The sequence below is a fragment of the Molothrus ater genome, chromosome 3 (assembly GCF_012460135.2).
Source record: "Molothrus ater isolate BHLD 08-10-18 breed brown headed cowbird chromosome 3, BPBGC_Mater_1.1, whole genome shotgun sequence".
Taxonomy (NCBI): domain Eukaryota; kingdom Metazoa; phylum Chordata; class Aves; order Passeriformes; family Icteridae; genus Molothrus; species Molothrus ater.
The window spans coordinates 50,020,970-50,040,659 of NC_050480.2; positions in this window are offsets into that span (position 1 = coordinate 50,020,970).

A 19,690-nucleotide genomic window follows, 5' to 3' on the forward strand; every position below is an offset into this window, starting at 1 on the left:
ACATAAAGGTGGGTGTCTAACAGCTCATTGCCCCTCCTGCAAGCACGCAAGCAGTGACTCTTCTTCCCAAGTCAATGGCTTTTGTCACCATAGGCACTTGACAGAAATAGTACCATCTCCTTGCCCCAGGACTAGCACAGAGCTCCAGTCAGAGGCAGTAGCTGAAGAAGACACCTGCTCTGGGAGAAAGGATGTATCCCATAGTAGAGATGGAGATCTCCATCACAGTTCTTAAAGTGCTTTTAGAATAAAGGCAGTGCCTGACAGTGTTTGCTCATGCTTCTTTTGTGGCTTTGGGAGGTCCGAAGCTGATTCCCCAAGCAAGAGATAATCAAAATGTGGTTATGACATGGTTAAGATTTAAGATTTTCAGTAACTGGACAGGAGCCAGAATGTGTCTACACGAGCTGAAATCGTATCATTAGATGTGATTAATGTTCTTGCTTTGGTTGGAAAGGAATCACTTAGGTAACTACTTTATCCCTAACTCAGGGATCACAACATGTTAAGTGATTTTATTCTAATTTTGCAACTTTTTGGTAGGCTTATTCCTGCCATTTACTCATAAATATTCTCATCTCCCTCTTCAATATTGAGCAGAAAGACGGAGATATTTAAAAGACATAGGTAATAAATGGTGCATTGTCAGAGTGAAGCACACATGTTCAGATCAGCAAGCTCTTGTTCAGCTGCTCTCTGTTCCTGAAGGTTTCTAAATACCACAAGTGCCTTTTTTTTGACAGGTTCCAGCAGGCAGAGTTGTTCACAACGCTCAGGGAGCCTGAGGTTCAGCTCTCTCCCACAAAATACACAGCCATAGCACTTTCTCTTGTGCTGAGTCTCATGACTTCACATCGCACTGGTCTGCAGAGGTGGCACAATTCTACAGCACAGTGAAGATGCTCATGTGGCAGAGAAGGGAGAGAACCAAGAAACTGAATTATCACCACCCTTGTCCATGAACATGAATATATGCACATAATCATGTCTATGTACCAGTTCTTAAATGTATAACCAGCACTTAGAGAAAAGACAGAATCTTAGACGGGATTCCTAAAGCCATTCAAGGTATGCTAATCTCTGAGATCAGGGCACATCCTGTCCATCTCTTGCTTTGCTGTTTTAGTTACTTTTATTCTTCCTCAGTGTCCCCACCTCAGGAAGGAGCATAAGTGCCACCTGGCAGAGAGATGCAGTGTTTAAAACCTCCCTGCACCTTGTCCTAGCACTATATGCCTGTGTAAAAAGTTGTTCTCCCTCTTTTTTACAAGCTGCCTTTAGATACTGGAAAGCCCCAGCGAGGTGTCCCTGGAGCCTTGTCCAGGCTGAACAACCCCATCTCTCTATCAACCTTTCATCCAAGGAGAGGTGCTGCAGCCTTCTGATCACCTTCACAGCCCTCCTCTAGACCTGCTCCAACAGATCTATGTCAAACCACTCTGATTCTATGATTTTTACTTCTGTTATTTCACCTCAGCAACACCAAACTGCATAAAGCACATTTCTTCCTCTGATAAACAGTGCAGACAGCACTCCTATTGAGCATGACTCCCTTCCAGCACCTAATGCAACCTGCTCGTTTGCAGCACCAGTCTGACCACATCACTCTTCCTGTGTTTGTACCCTTACAGGTCACTCTCCCTCACACATGAACACGCAACTCGTTCTGCATCAGCAAGTTTGGAAAATGGAAACTTCCCTTCTCTAATGTGCTGAATAGAAGTGGATTGTAGAATGGCTCTGTAACTTCCCTTACCTGCAAGAGCTTAATAGCTCTTAATGTGCGAACAGTGTCATTTTAATGTGACATGAAAGAAGGAAACAATGCCCTCACCTGTTGCAAATGTGTGAATCTTGTAAACAATGTGGACTTGTGCCCACCAAGTGGCACATGATTACAGGACTTGGCCAGTCCATTACATGATTCACTGTCAACCACTTGAAACCAGAACTGAGAAATTGAGTCTTGGTTTCAGCCTGAGGGTCTAGCACAGTTGAGCAGGATCCTACACTGGAAAATGTGTCAGAGAATATATGGATAAGGAGATTTCTGTACATTTTCCATCTAAACAGTTGATTGATAATTTCACAGCTCTGTGTGTTGGTCTGCTTCTAGCTGGAATCAGCTGAGGTTTTGCTATGTGCTTGAGTGTGGACAACATGAGACCAAATTACTCACAATGAGACATATTACTCACAACAGCTCTGGTAGCAGGTTTTAGGCCTCTGGGAACTTTCAGCCTTCTTGATCACCATGTTCACGTTCAAAAAACACTCAGGTCGCTGGACCTGCAACCTGGGCACCTGACGACAAAAGCCATTTGATACCAAAGGAGGCAGAGGAGCCACTCTCTGTCACTACAACATTTCCATCATCCTTTCCTATATGGGGGAAGAAGTGATTTTATTTACACACAAGGAAATAATTCCATCTTATAGAACAATGAAATCTGAACTGTTTACCAAATTGGCTCCTAAACTTCAAACTCATCATAACATTGAGTCTTTATGTTTCTTATTAAAAATTCAGTGTAAGCTGTTTCAGGCATATGTCCATTGAAAAATGCTAAAACTTTCCATAAGAGCAGGTGAATGGAATATTTAGACAAGACAGCTAAAATGCAGATGGCCCAAATACATAGGAATGGTCTAAAATTGTAGCAGTGGAGGCAGGCTTCTCAAAGAATCTGAAGGGAACTGGGAGCCCAATTGTTTTAAAAATTAATAAGAACTGGAAAGATTTGCAAATCTCTGTTTAAAAATACATGCTTTCTCTCTTATTTTCAAATAAATCTTTCCTTCTGTTATGTCAACTCATAAGTTACGATCAGCTCCAAAATAAACAAATGAACAAGAGACATTCAAATGTCTGTGAGACTGAATTTCAGCCTTATTCATGTGAAATTCTGTGTCCTTATTTCAAATTCTTGATCCAACATTGCTTCAGTTTAATGCCAAAAGGGACATAAGACAATTCAATAATCACTGGCTACTGGAACCTTCTAGGAATTTTTCCAGATTTCCAACTAAATTTTTAAATGCTGTGGCTGAGAGACTTAAAAGGCTCCCTAAGAGCATCAGACCATCTGCACTAATGTTTACAGCCCTTCTTTCCAAAAACCAGCACACCTTTACAGCCACAAGGTCTAATTGGCCCTGTCCACTGAGGAAACGAGCTGAGAGCAGATGCTTATGTTTTGCCAGATAATCCCTGACAGGGATTACAGCCTCCTTACTACAAAAACTACATCTCTAGAAATGAAATCAAAATGGGCTAGTCTAGCCACTAATGATAGAGAAAGCTAAGGTTGCTTTCCAAAAAACAGAGAAAACTATAAATTCAGAAATCAACCAGCCACTTCATCAAAAACTAAGTTGTGATCCTCGACCAAGTTTTACAGGGAATGACTCACCAATCAATTTTAAAGTTGTTACAGCTTTACATAACAAATTATTATTTTTCCTACACAACAACTAACTTCTTACTCACAAAATGCTGTTACAAGGGCGATATCTTCCCTGTTTGCCACAGATATGGAAAGGCTCAAGCTGCTGTCATGGTTTGAACAATAATTGATACTGCAAAGTTAACTGTTAACTTTAGAAGCTACTATTCTGGCTCTTGTACTTAAACTAGAAAGCAGCCTGCCTCTTCCAGAGCAGTTTCAAAAGGGTAAGATCCATGAGATTCTTGTGAGATATTTTTAGGAGAGCCATTGAAAGTCCTAGAACTTTTCTACCAGAAAGATAAAATTGCCTGGTAGAAGAGGATTAATAAATATTAATCTCTTGTGCCCTCTGATTAAGACCCACACCCATGCACAGCTAATTATTGTTTACCTGCATTTGTTTAGGATAAATTTCAAAGAACTCCAGAGCATGGTAAGCTGGAGCTGAACTTGTGAGTCTTCCTAGTGAAAAGTGCTTCTAAACCCTGTCTTTTGACTATTTTGTGCCATAAAAGAAAAATCAACACAGAGTGGCGTAGGTCTGTTGGTAGTCTGTTGTAGTTGCAGAAGGTTGGCTTGGCAGGGTTTTCTAATAATAAGTTTGCACCTGAAGGTTGCTCATTCTGCTGTCAGGTGGGAGCAGTGCCAGTAAGTGTTGGTAGCCTTTCTGAATACTGCAGTTCATTCTTTCTCTTATGTGCACTGTCCCCTACTAACTGTAATGTCTATGGCAAGGTGTCTGAGTGGGTTTTGGGGGAATTTTTTTGTGGAATGAATGAGAAATTCCATCAGTAAGGTTGGTTTAGCTCAATGGGGTGTAAAGCAAAGAACCAAAGTAATGAGCTCCTGTGCTGTGTCTGTGGCTGCAGGATTAATTTAAGTTATGTTATGGAGCTCTGGCTGCAGAAAGCAGGATCACATCATCTCTGGAGAAGGAGATTTAATGAACCACTGAGCTGCCATCCATAAAATGTAGTCAAAAGGAATTTTGCAATTCAATTCCACTGGGAAGAGGCCTGCAAGAAGCTGCAGAGGCCACAAATGCAGAATCATTTACATGCTAACCCACAGGAGTTAGCACTGCTGTGCTTCCTGGCAGCCTGGTTGAAGTAGGCTTCCTCAGCTGCTGGGGAGCAGTGTAGAGATGGCTGTGCTGGAATCCAGCAATGTCACCGGCTCTCAGGGATACAAGCCTAGAAATTCAAGCAAAAAGGTTTCAGATTTACACCCCATGAGCTTTACACCCCATTGAGCTCAGCCTTTTCTTCTCCTAGAGAAAAAAATTATTCCAGTCTTACTTACATACAGCTTATGACTTTAGATAACAGACTAGACTTGTTAATTTAGACTTATTAAAATGTTCCCAGTGAAGGCACTGAAACCAAATCTTTTCTGTTCTTCCTTTGTTTTACAGGCTTTCTGTGCCCAAGGTCTGCTGGAGACTAATGACTGAGCCCCTTCCCTACAGAATAAATGGAGACTCATCTCTCCTTCCTGGCAATTCCTGATCCTCAGGGTGTCACTCCCAGCTTGTTCCAGGCCAGGAAATCCTGGGCCTATGCAGGGTTCTCTGGGTCAAGAGGTCTCAGCAAAGCATGGTATCGTAAGGCTCAGATCTCCATGAGAACTCAGTCTCAAGCTGATCCCAACTCAGCAGTATGGAAAAAAAGCTGTGAAGTCTGAACAGCATTTTCTTCCTACCTTAAGATGATCCAGGGATTAGAACAAGCAGAGAGGGTTTGCTTGGTTTTGTTTTGGTTTATTTTGTCCTATTAATTCATCAAAAGAGTAAGCATTTAAAAAGTTGAAAAAGTGATCTCACTATAAAGGCCTGAGTTTGGCACTATTGGCATTTTACTCATTAAAAAAATAGCATTATTTGTTGTGTCATTCAAGAGGCAAGACTGTAGTGGTAAGTCTCTTACAGCCTTGAAATCTGAGATCACTAACATTGATACATGAATTAAGAGAAAATGAGACCGACAGGTAGATTGGTTAACCTCTCTCAGGTATCTATGCCAAAGTTGCTCAATCAGGGCTCACCCCCTTAAGGGAGATGGTTTTCCTCAGACTCTGACAACTAGAAAATTATTGACTGTCAAAGGAGGCTGCACTGTGCCTAAAATTTTATTTCAGATCTATGTCAAAGGTCTCTTCCTAACTTTCCTTATTTTCATGTTTCCTCACACTTATTTCTTATTAAATGCACCCAACTGACGATGGTGGAAGACACAATCCTGGCTTTGGTTTACCAGCAGGTACAGCATAAGGAGCAATAATGTGATCTTCCCCAGCACTGCTTTGGTAGTGTGCTCCAGCTCTTGTTTTAAGAAAGGAGGAAGGTAGAAAGGTTGCCTCAGCTCAGTCAGCTCCTTCCTCCTGATGGTGCCAATCAATCAATTAACTGCATTTGTGGTTTTGGGACTCATGGAAAACAATTTTGGCTTTCTGCATCAAAGGCAAATTTTTCTTAGAATGATAGAGTGCCCAAACCAAATACAGATATTATAAATACTGATAGAGCCGGCAGATCCTGAGCTCCAGTAGGTAACTTACATGCCCACTTGAAAATATCTTGACCATTTATGTGCTCTGGTATCTTTTTTTCCCCCCAGGGTGCAATAGTTTTTTGCTTTGAAACCAGAGAAAGCATTAATGGAGAAAGAGCTGCATGTGTGGGCTACAGAGAATTGCTTTATATTGTCACCTTACAGAAGTGTTTCTAAAGGAGGTCTGTGGGATGTTGAAGGAAGCAGTTAAAGAATTAGGTGTAGTTTGAAAAATATAATCACAGTCACATATTCCTGAAGAAGGGCTTGCCAAAGACCTTGATGAAAACATGGTAGGCCCCAGCTAGAGATGCTTTCAGAGATGCACTTCATAATGCAGCGTGAGGGGCTTTCTTCTGGGTCCAGTGACAGTAGAAAAAGAGATTCTCAGCTACATTTTTCTTTCACAGCTCTTCTGTTAACATCACAATTGTAAAAGTGTTTTCTAGTTCCTGTCACTGTAAATCAACAAAGCTAATTCAGAGGAAATTAAATCACAGGAAATTAAAGACTTGGTGGAAAAAAGTTTGAAATATTTAAACTGACCATGTTTGAAACTAGGTAGGGAACACTAAGACAAGTCACTCTGCAGGCAGATCAGTGAGGTATAACCAGTGGCAGGAGGTAATGACAGCTAGAAAAGGGAGTAAGAAGAAATTTAACTGGAAGATCCATCTCTGCAGGTTTGAAAGACTGTCACAGCCACTGCCAGATTCTGGGAAAGGAAGAGCTCTAGTCTCATCTTATTTTTATGATGAAAAGTGTTTTCTGATATTGACAAATGAGAACACTTGTGAATCAGAGAGCTTCTGATATGAACAGAAATCCTTATGGTTCAAGCAAGCTCAGTTTAAAACAGGGATTGCTAAATATCTGGGCTCAAACACAGTCAAGGTTGATTTATGTTTAAAAAGGAACAATAAAATTAGTGGTTTGAGATACAGCCCCATGATACATGGTGTAGAGAACAAGTTTTCAGTCAGCTACTTTTACATTCTCTCATAGAGACTCCGTGGTGAAGAGGTTTGCCACAGCTCATATATATAGCCGAAACCAAAACCAAATTTATCACTGTTTGCACAGCTTCCCATTAGTGAAATTATAGATTTACACACATAATCACTCAAAAATTGCATTTCATGGGTTGTTTGCTTCTTTATTTGCCAGACTTACCAAGCTGTGTAACTGAGACAGCCCCACCATTCATTACTTCCTGTTTCATTAGCAGGGAATAGGAATATTTGCATAGCACTTACTATGGAATATTAAACTCTCATAGATCTGTTTAAAGTTAAAAGAAAAAATTATTAAAAGAATACATTCTTTAAATCTACTTAAGTTTCTCAAATTGGTACTAAATTTCAAAGCTTCTAATTCTTGCGGGAGCCCTAAAATCCATTAAAGATATTGTTCTGCCAGAAGCTATGGGCTGGATCCTGTAAGTCTCTCTATGTTCATCTTCACACACACACACACACACACACACACAATTTAGTTTGTTTTCTGGTCACTACCTGGCTACGTGGCACAGCCAGAGGATTTTTCCTGTGAATAGACAGTAGTTTTTGGCACAGGCTGGTCCCTGACCTGGACAATGACAACACTTGTGTTTTCTTGGATTTGTACTAGATTTGTCAGGCTTGTTTAGTGCTTTCCCCAAGCCAAACCCTGCTAAGCCTGAACAACACCCTCATGATTCATCATCCCCTCGTGCAGCAGCAACGTGTTGCTCAGTTACCAGAACAAACCAACATCTGTCACACCAAAACTTCCAAGACAGCCAAGGCTAATCACTGCTGTGCCATAAACTGGGAGGGGAATGACAACACCAGCACTGCTAATGCCACACTAGCACTGCTAATGCCACAAGGATTCTCTTTCCAGTGTCCTTGGGGCACTGCACTACTGCTGCTGATCACAGAGGGGTAGGCTTCCACCTCTCTAGCAATAAAGAGCTTGAACTTTTAACCAGGTCTGCAAAAAGTGATGCTGGTTTCTGCTAGAACATATACAACTCCCAAACAGTTTTCAGGCTGCTCAGACTCATCCAGAAAAGGTGAAATATTGAAAATATTCTTGCTATTTTGAATATGCTTCTAATGAAGTTATTTTCAGCTGTCACAACTGCTCTCTCTAAAACATGGGAAAGGACATAAAAGGCAGTATTGCTTCACCTGCTTCAATTGGTGTCTGATGTAAGCAAATTGGGATGTGAGAACAGAGAGGACTAAGAGGAAGGAAAGCAGTTTCTTCTTTTCTTTTCAGATCAGGTTTTGTTGCCTTGGGTGTTGGGTTTGAGGAGTGGCTGTGTTGGCATCCTAAGGAACAACAGGCTCAGATTGTTTGCCAGCTTTAGAAATCATTTAAATTCAAAAACATCCACAGTTTCAGTGTACCTTTCAAATATTCCTCCTTTTAACAACTCTGCAAAAGATGGCTAGCCCTCCATAGGTTCCCTTTCCTCCTAAACTCTCACCACAACAAATTGCTGAAAGATGGTGACTTTCCTGAAGCAAACTATTGCACTGGAAGCCCAGGTTGCACACTCAGCTCACTAAAATTTTCCCCATAGTACACCCACATGAATCACAAGCTGCAGCAGTAGCAAGATGCAGCTGAAAAACAACATTAATAACATTAAGAGCAAACCCTTGCCATACTTGGAAATTTTGCATTTCACATGAGGATTACCTGCCATTTCAAACTCTTCTTGAGCTGCTCCCTCACTGCCACATTTTTCTTAAAAAAGACTCTTAGGATGGCCTCCTCATCAGCATCACTCACATCTTCTCTAGTTCAGTTACTGACCTGACCAGCTACAGTCACTCTGCGTTTTCTGGAGGAAAATAAAAGCAAAAAACAGAAGTAACTCCTGATCTTTTTCATAATTTCTGTGTGGTTTCAGAGTTTTCTTCACTAGGATACCTAGGAAAAGTAATTTTTTGGAAGGACAAGTTGTCCTGAGTTTCTGCTCTCAGAGGACTTCAACTGTAATGAGACAAGATCAGATAAAAAGTAGGTTAGTATTAACTAATTGAAACTGGAATGACTCTTGTCTAGAGCATGTGCATTTGTCTTTTGCTCCCACAACTTTCTTGATTGATGGCTGAGAGATTTCCAGTTAGAACAGCTGATAATTTCTCAGTCCACTTTTTAGTCCTGGGTAGTTTTAACAAGCCTTAACATTAATAACTCCTGAAGCAAAAATTGAAAAAAATGAGCAAAAATTTTGTCTTTTATGTGAGAAATGGCTCCTGCTGTTACTAAATTAGTAACATTTCAACACATATAATTTGCTAATTGTACAATTAATAGTCTTCTCTTTGCTTGTAATCCATCTTGTACTAGGCAGGGAGCAAAGGAAACATCATGGATGTCACCCTGGACTGAAGAAGAATCCAGTATTTCCCAACATATTATCTTCAGCAATAGCAGCCACGTTGGTCATAAACTGCTCATGTTGCAACACTTCCCACTCAAAGAGGCAGATCCGGATTCAGCTTTGTCCCTGGATCCAGCTGTGTGCCCCCTACAGTCTTGTCCCAAGACTTTTCCTCATACAGACCTAAGGCTGACCTGAGCCTGATGTGCCAGGTGCAAGCAGAGCAGATGGTGCTGAGCACGGCTTTGCTCTAAGGCAGTGTCTGACTTACACAAAGAGGCTGCAGCTCCACTGACAGAGCTCGAGGTTTGGTCCTCACTCTTCAAATGGACAGCACATTCACTGTCCCTCCAGCATGGACATTTCTTCCACCTTTTCCTTTCATTATGTCTAACTGCAAGAACATTTATCTTTTCCACATTTACTCACTTTTCTTTTTCCTGTATAGAAGTTCCTTAGTGAAAACTAAGTCATGGTGATTCACCAGAATCAAAACTTCCATAAAACTCGTCCCTAAAAATTCCATTTATTGACAGTGGTCAATGAAGACATTTCTTTTCTACTATTTATGTTTTAATCTTTTTATACTTCCATCTGTTGTGAGATAAATCTAAAAAATCTGTAGGAAAAGTTATTTAGAAACAAAAAATAAGGATTTACTGAAGTGATTTTCATAAATTCTTAAATATTAATTAATCATTCTTAAATATTAATAAGAATTAATTAATATTTCTTAAATATTTAATCTCATTAAGCATTGCTTTTGTTGTTCTACAAGAATAAAAGGAATATTACAATTAAGTTCCAAAGTCTGTGAATGGAGGGTTACAGTCTTATTTTATCCAGATCGGCTTTTTCCAGTGGGAAAGGTTTCTGTGTTGTTTTTTTTTTTTTTTTTAAATTTCAGTTTTAGTGGCCATACAGGCTCTTATCAGTTGCAAAAACAAACAAGAAAACTGCAATGTCTAGAAACAGAAGCAGGCTGCTAAAGGGTTCGGTACAAGCCCATAAATCTCTAATTATATGAATTATATTTGTTGATAATAACACATTCTGCTAGTCACAGTTGATGGAACAAGGACTATTAAAGCTAAAAGGAAACTCTTTATTACATAGAAGAAGAGAGAAACATCCTTTTAACATCCTATAGGAGATATTAAATTATTATTATTAGTACAATGGGCAAAGTTGTTTCTTTAAATGGCACTCATGAGATTATGGTCTTTCCTTAATTTAAACCCACATCAAAAGAATAGATGCTGCAGAGTTGTGAGCAAATGAGGATGCAAATGAGGAGGAGCAAGAGAAGAGAATGTCAGAGGAAGATCTGTGTGTTGGGTAAGAGATGTTTCCTTCACAGCTGCAACCTACTGACCGAGTAACATAACCCACCAGGGCAGGAAGTCCTATCCAGATGGGATAAAACAGAGGGTTCTTAGCAGCTACATGCACCTTTCTTCCTCATTAAAGCAGGTGCTGCCAGCCTCCATCACATGTCTAACCACAAGTTTCCTCTGTGTCATTTGGCATTCAGAGCAGTTTACTGGTCATTTAAAGCCACCAGGAAATTTTTATTGACAAACTTTTGGAGATGAAAATGTTGGTCTTACGCATTCTGAATCTGAATCAGAAGTTGCCAACACTTGAAAAATATATATATAAGCCTGCAGTGGTTTTTAAAAATAGGAGTCTATTCACAAAACTTAAGTGGAAAAGTATATTAAAATACTATAAGCTGTACAGTTTTGATGTTCTACCTTTCAAAAGATCAAGATTGCTGAACAACATTGGTTTCTAGGTTCAGCATCTGGGTCACCTAGGATGATGTAGGGGTAAAGAGAGGAGTCCTATGGAGAAGACACTAACATCTAGGTATGGTTAGGAAAACAAATGAGTAAAAGAATATCTCTTGCTGATACATCCGGCCTAGCACTCCACTCTAGACAGTCACAGTTGGCTGACAATAGGAAGAGCATAGAGACTGAAGCACTGCTGTTTTTCCACTGCTTTGCTACCTTGTCTGTTTCCCCTCTCCTTTTGTTCCTACCACTTTTCCATTCCACTCGGTGTCCATTTTTTCCTTTTGGCTTTAAATACACCATCAGTAAGTCTAGAAGAGAAAATTAATTAGGTGACAAGGCTGAGTAGCTGCTGGTTGTGGCATAAAAGTAATTTCTTCAGCTTGCTGTCTACTCCTGATCTGCACAGAATGGTCCTTCCTGGCCTCCTCCCCCTATTCGTAGGATGTTTGCAATCTCTCCTGGGAAGGGTACAACTTTAATTGGAAATTAGGGCAAGAGGGTGGAGGCTCCTAAAACATAATTATAAAGCACCCTGCTATGTCCCAGCACAGCCATGGGAAAGCAGCCTGTAAATTTAATTTCGGTGCCGTGATGGCTTCTCTGCCAGCTGTCTCACTGCCCTCAAGCGATTGCAGAGGAGCTGCTCCCCAGCACCAAGTGCTGGATGACTGTGCCTCCTGTCTCCTTGCCAAGGAGGTTTGGAGTAACCCAGCCCTAGCCTGAGGGGCATTTTCTACCCAAGAACTGATACTGAATGTCTCATCACCAGCATCTCAGCCCAGGGTTTTCTGTCGATTCAGCTCCTTAGGACAGCACAGTGTATTTCTTACTCTCTTGTGACAGTAGAAATGCACTGGCTGCCCTAAAGCTCAAAGAGAGACTTTCTGTTGCCCGGACCAACTGCTTCATGCTGAGCTTAATTTCATGTGAGTAGATGTTCTAGATGCCTACTATTTGCATCTATATAGTATTTTGTCAGTCCCAAAGCCTCATGGGAATTGCCCTTTAAGGGATATTAATTCATATATTTTTTGTTTGCAAGAAGTGGATAATAGTCCTACTTACCATAGCCATGGGGGAAGAAGGAAGCATGATGATAAAGCTCTGTGAGACTGACAACACAAGCATTCCCTTTTTGAACATCCCCTTCATGTTAGTTCATTCATTTTTTTTTATTGCTAGGCCAGCCTACAGATAAAATGAAGCACCCTTACATTAGAAAACTAAAACACCTATAGAGCTGTAGCAAGGCACAGGTCACATTTTTAGTGGCAGGAGCATAAGGCGGAGGCACTGTGTTATTTGGCATTTCTCTGCCTTCAAAATGTTTTTCACAGGCTGTCAAAAAGCCTTTCTGTTTGTGTTTGACTTGGCAGGGACTCTCAAAACCAGGAGAGTAAATGTGGAGGAGCCTCGTACAAGCCCAGTCATCTGTAACTTGGTTTAGTCCTCTGTGATCTCTCATCTGATAACCTTCAAAGCCAGCCTCTCTGTTTGGATGGTGATTGAAAGAATCTCTTAGGATTACATTAGCTTTACATTAGCTGTACTACTGTTTTTAATAGCAAAGCAGCTACTGTATTTACAATAGAACCAGGCCAGTTCTGGGGAAATAGATTACTCACTACAAAACAAACTAAGATCTGAGCTTCTCAAATCTTTATGACTATGCTCATGCAGTAAAAAATAAAAATTAATTATCTAAAATGTCATGCCTACATACTTTGGAAGAAGGTTTAAGTTTTTCATTTCAAAATTTTATTATTCTAAAATTTGGAATAAAATATTCCAGGAAAAGGAAGCTGAAATAGGCATTTTGTTTTGGGATGATGTTCATGAAAGTAAGCTAAACAAAAAAAATCCCTAAAGAATCAATAATTTAAGTAAAATTAGTATCAGACTTCTGAGGTTTTTTATGTGGTAAGCTGCAACCAAACAGACTGAAGCTGTTTTGATGACACAAATTTGATGAATATCAAGCCAAATTTCCAATATTAATCCAAGCTGGTACACCAGCTGTAGCAATGTTTACTACATTAGAACAAGCCATCCTTTTCCAAAACATACACTGTAAATGATCTGTGTAATATTCTGTGTAAACTAACATTATATATAGGAGGTGATAGTCCACTACAATGCCTGCAGCCACCTTTCCTCCTCGGAACTTTTCTGGTTTGATTCTTTGTGTTAGTTACATTCCTGTTGCTGATTCCAGAGCAAGCTTTGAGTTGCTTCATCAGGAGGAGGTGGAAATGTATGTTAAAAAGAATTCTTTCCACTTTTTTTTAACCTTTAAAGGACTCATTCCTGCAAGCACCACAGTTCCCAAGTGCCCCCAGGAGCTTGGGAAGTCAAGGCAGAACATGTCATTTCAAGTCCACCACTGCAAAAAGAGCTTTAGCAAACAGTTCATGAATCCTTACTTGTCTTCTTGTCTTTACTGTGTAGATGGAGAACCAAAGAAGTTTGTTTTAACCTTCTTCTTCTCCTGTTTGTTTGATTTTTTTCCCCATTGCTCCCTCATGCTGGCCTTGATGTTCTTTAAGCATGCACTGCCACAGAGAGGAGCAAGGCTCCCCTCCAGCCCGCTCACACAGCCAGGGTGAGGAGTGCTCCAAATCTGGCTGCTTCATGGCCAGCTGAGAATAATTGTGCTCTAGGCTGGGCAAGAGAAAGGGCTTAAAGGGTGCTCAAGACACTACTGGGGATGACAATAATTACCTTTTGTGGCAGTCACGGGAAATTAGGCAGCAGCTGAGACAGGAGCACAGATTTGGAAGGCAGTCTGCTGGTTGAGGAAGAATGGTTTGAAAGGTATGGAGCAGACAAAATGCAAATTTTTATGGTTGAAACAAGAAGCTGTGCTGGAAGAAACTCAACATTGTCACCTCTGAGTGACAATGCTGCCCTGGGATATTCCCATAGGCAGTGCCAGAAGTTTAGGTGTTCTTGTTGTCTGGCTAGTGATACATGTTGGGTGGAAATCAGAGGCCGACCCTCAGACTGTTTTTCAGATCAGCCTCCTATGACAGATGGATGGCAAAGCAGAGCTGGGACAAGATCATTAACAAGATGATAAGCTATTTTCTCTGATAGCCAGAGGCAGCACTTGGTGACTCAGGAGATCCTCAGCTGTAAGTGACTCAGGACAAAGTGTAAAGTTTCACCTCTTTGTACTCCTCCTCCTGTTACTAACCCAGAGTATTTCTTGGTGTCAAAGCATCAGGCCTAACAATTATGAATATAAATAGGTGTGTCCCTGTTCCCTCACTTTTTCTGTGTATTATACATGGGAGTATTTTAAGGAAGGGTGTAAATCTTGACACAGTTAATCCTTGATTCACAAAATTCACTGTGAACCTCCAAATCTCTAACCTTCCTCTGCCCCCACACAAAAACATCTCAGACGAATAAAATGGCAGTTTCCACTTGCTAGTAACTTGTTTGGGACTGTACGCTAAAACAGAAGGAAACTTTTCACTCAGGTGGGCAACTATCCTATCCTGCCATGAGGACACCAGCCATGTCACACAAGGGCTGAATGAGTCCTTTGGGCTCCACCTTCAAAGTCCCTTCCTGGGCACTGTAGGAGGCAGACATGATGGGCAGCTCCTCCTTCTGCATACTGGTGCCTTCAGAAACCAGTGCCCAGGAGGTTTGTTGATGATCCTGAAAGACTGCCAGGCAACACAGAGTACACACTCACATGAAGGAGGGGGCTGCAAAGGTAATTTGGCTGCTAATCACCCCAAGCCATTTTGCTGTCAGGACTGCAAGTAGATTTTGGGATAATGTTTTTGTACTGAGCTGGGTTTTTCTCTTGGACCTCAGTTCTTGGTTCTCTCTTCTTTTGAGAGTTAATTCTAAAACAGCCTGAGAAAGTCTCCAATCTTCTAATTTTCCTAATGTCAGCAGGATTTTATTCCTTCAAGCCTTTTTATTTAAGAAGAAGAGAAGGAGGGTTAAGGGATAAAAACCTGGTTGCATTAATATTTTGTATAAGCTTCAGGTATGAGCCTGGCAAGCACATGTGTTCTTGTCAAGACAGGGTGTGGTAAAATCAGGACAGCTTATGAAAAAAGTAGTAAGGCTTTACAGCAGTGAGGTGAAAAGAATTCCGTATGGGAAAATACAAGAATGAAGAACTGGAAATAACATCACAGATCCAACTGTGATTTACACAACTTTTGTCCATCCTCATTCACATTGAGGTCAGCTATGGACTAAATTGTGATACTATGGATGTGTTCATGTAAATACTTTATGTAATATTTTTCCTTCATTTTTCATGTTTGCATTTTACCTGTTTGATGTTTTCCTGAGGGCAAGGTTCTAGGGCACCAGTTACTTTGTAAGAAATGGGGAGCTGGGCATGTAAACCAGGTCTACAGCCAATAATTAAATCTTCTGGGTTTACACTATCTGTGGAAAAATCCTACAGACAACATCTGCCTCTCTGATCTGCATTTGAACAATCAAGGGCAATTTAAAGTGCTTTATGATGGATTCTCCATGGATACCTAATATAATTTCCTTTCATTATGATACTAGAGTAGGTTTTCACAAAACTGTTTTTACAAAAAAACAGATGGCTTGGGCAAACTAGGGCACAAGTAAAAGGATGTCTCATAAAAGCTACCCGAGAGGACAGTTTGATCTAATCTCAACACATTCATGTTACACAGGAAAACTTTGCAACTTTGAAATTTTGAAAGTTGTTCCTCTAAATTTTCCTCACTCCCAGCAGTCACATGCAAAATCTATGATCCATCCACACTTTCACTTTGATCTTGAAAAATGAAAAACAAAATTAAGAAAAAAATTAGTGCATAACTTTGTATGTAGGAAATCTAACTAACCACTGTGTGCAGATGGACATATGAGCCCTAATATGTCAAGTCATTTAAGGAACCATCTATGAAAACGGCTCTGATGGCCCCATCAGAATCATTTGCAGCCTTAAGGTTATGCAGGTGCTTGTTTGCATTTTGGCACTTAGCACTGAAGAATTTTACAGATAAAATTGAGGCCCAGACATTCCTATGGAGCTGCACAAAAGCAACAGCTTTTTTCTTGAAAATGAAATTTCCGGCAAAAGCAGTATTTTGACAATGTGGAAAAAGATAAAGGAAGACCCAACTGATTTTATCTCTCCCCATTATTTTCAGTCTTTTAAATCTCAGGTTGGAATTTCCAATATGATTCTGAAGGAACTCTTTGTTCAGATCACTATCCTTCTAACAAGATGGTTTGAATCCCACTTTCTGACAGAGTGTGCAAATGGGCCAATCCCTTTTTCCCTCTTCACAAGCTTGATTGTTTCATTCTCTTCTTAAATCTGTTTATCTTCAGAACACAGAGAAATCCACTGGATATAGAAATGTGTGAGGAAGTGTTCCAAGAGACTGAATTACAAGTAATAACTGTCACACAACTGAGATATGTCAAAAGGAAAAATTAATCTTTTTCATGTGACCATTTTGTGCATCTAACAAAACACAATTTAATTATGACCCAAATTCTGCTAATCTTACACACATTGAATTGTCCTTTATTTTGGAAATGATATGTCAGCTGTGACTCTTCTTTCTTATCTTATATGTACCAGGGTCCTATTCCAGAAGTAAACGAAGCTGCTGAATGGAGCATGCATTAGAGATATTATTGATTCTGAACACATAAAATAAAGGACTTGCACTTCAACAATGAAATGTCACACTCAAGAAAAATTAATGTTTTGCAAGGGATGTCAGTGGGGTCAAAACTTCGGTCTTGTCAGTAGCTCATACAACAAAATATGCACAACAAATACAATTGCAAACTAGATTGCATTTGAATTATTGATTAAGCAGGATGTACTTTAAGACCAAGTGACAGGTGCCTGAGAAATGTAAAGTGAAATATGGACGTATTTGCAGAGAAAATTGAAAAGACTTAGATGTTCAAGTGCTGGCAGAAACACCAGAAATTAAATTGAAGATATTAACTTACCAGCAGGAAGTTCTCATTATTTTTTTTTTGTTTCAGTTTGTACCTGTAGGGCTGCTTGACATTCCTCTTGTTTTCAACACAATTTCTTCATTGCTTTTCAGTGGTGAAGTTGAATTAGATAAAACTTGTTTGTTGGAGGATGTTTCCCTAATTCTTAATTTGACAAGAATAGAAGCAATGCCTTTGGCAGTCATCTTTATTTCTGTTGTTGTAGCAGACCTAATGTTCCCATAAGCTTCAGACATCTGTACTTCCCTGCTCTTTCTTTAGCATTGCCATTGGGCACAATGAAACTTTAAGTCCTTTATTGTGCTGCTCTTAGTGTTTCAGTGTCCTTTTCTCTTACAGACAAGACTTGAATCGAGAAACCTGGCTAACAGAGGTGAAGAACTAAGGTGTTGTCTTGTCTAACTTCTCCTTTTCTTGAAAATCCAAGCTTTCTGATTGTGAATTAGCTCAAATCAATCTAACAATTTGCTTAGTTAACACTGTACTTGACCTTACTAGACTAATTTTACAATTTAGTTCAAAATCTAGCAGTTGATAGTTAGTTTTAATAATCTAAGCTGAGGGACATTGTTGGCTCCTGGATTCAGCTTCCATTTCTGTCAGAACCAATTATATTTTGTGTGCTGTTTTTGCCATGCACCCTTGTTGCAGAAGGCACAGGAAACAACACTGGCATCTGTAAAATAGTTTTATCTTTCTCACTGTTGTTCTGCTGCAGGGTTTAAGATGTGTTTTTCTAGGAATCTGTGTTGAACTGGCCTGGCATGACTGCAAGCAAACTACCCTAAAGGCAGGATTTCATTTGACTACTAATACCTGTGATACTTCTGCTTGTTGGATACCCACCCACCTGTGCACCTTGTTCTTTTAGGGAAAGCCTTTCCAGTGAGGGCCTGGGGCGGGGAACCAGGCTACAGTCCCTGATGCTGTGCTGGGGTTGCCAAGTTGCTTCATTCCTCCTCTCTCCCAGGAATGCAAAGTGGCAGTGGGAAACGGGGACTGGGGCTGTGTCCTGCAGAGTCACCAGCCCTGTCACTGCTCAGACACCTTTAGGGAGGAGGAGGAGGAGGAAAAAGGAAGAGAGGAGATGATGAAACTGCCAAGATCAGCAAGGGAGAGGAGAGAGGAAGGGGGATGATCAACGGCGATTTTCTTTGCTTTTTAATTATGCTCTGCTGTCTCATCAAGGTTGGAGTCACACTCCTAAACCTTGTTTTGTGCGCCTTTCCCCTCCTTCAGGCATCAGTGTCCAGCTAGTGCAAAAGAAACTGTAAACACAAACAGTGGTTGCTTAAGCTCTCTGTAGCTTCCTCAGGGGATTGCCACATCTGGTGGAGCAAAAGCCCTGAGCAGGACCGCGCTGCTTTCCTACTCGGTGAACACGAGTGCGTTACCGTCTGTAGCACATCAAGGCCCAGAGTCATGTGTAGGCACGCAGCTCCATAAGCCCCTAAGCAAACAGAGCAGTCCATAAGTGTCCACTATTCTCATGTGCTTCTGAACAAGGCCTTGGGAGACAGCCAGCATAGGACTGAAGAATAACACAAGCTGTAGTTGTGATGCTGGATGTCAAATTTCAGCCAGCATACTCAGGGACTCCCAGGTGGTGCCTGAGAAGAGGAGGCTTTGGGGGCTTCCACAGTTCCCTACTCTCAGTAGAGAACAAAAGTTAAGACTTATTTTTGAAATAATACATAGATACTGTATTTTATTGGGTGTAATAAGCATAATGAAAATATTTATTATAAGTTTTTTCTCCTGAATGGATAATATTACAACAAGAATTACAAGTGATTTTATACTAATTGTGTTCTCAATTGTATTTCACTTTGATTTTCTTCCAGCTAGGAAATATTTTTTAAGAGTATTTATATGTTCTTGCCTAATTATTCCTTGTTGCATATATTCTCCCATTGTTTATACTCTATCCATCTCTCAGTCTTACTGATCAAGGCTAGGGGACACTCCATAAAAGTGAATGGAGTTAACCACTTAAAAAAACCCAACCAACCAACAAAACAAACAAACAAAAAACTCCAAACAACCCAGGTGAAGCCCTGTGTCTTTATTAATTTTAGCTACCAAAAAAGTTTAACTGAAAAATTTTCCACCTCTAATTTGTTGAAACAAAGAACACTTGGCAGGGCTTTTCATAGAACACAAAATTACAAAATTGCAGATGTGTTACAAGCTAATAAACCTCAGTAGTTAAGGATCTAGATGAGACTCCTTTTCCACATAACATATAATCCTTTTTTTTCAATTAAGAGAATGAATTGAATGTTATAAAGTTAGGTTTAACAAGGCAGAAACCAGCAGAGTCTTGAGTATACTTCATTCCTTGCAGTATATTGAGGCTTGAGGCACTGTGGAGCATAGGATGCTGGAAAATGCTTTATGATGTGATTTTCTCTGTGAGAGCTTTGGTATGAGTTGGTAAGGGGTGTTTATGCATTTTACAGTTACATATGAAAGTATACACTTTCCATTTTTAAAATACTTAAGAAC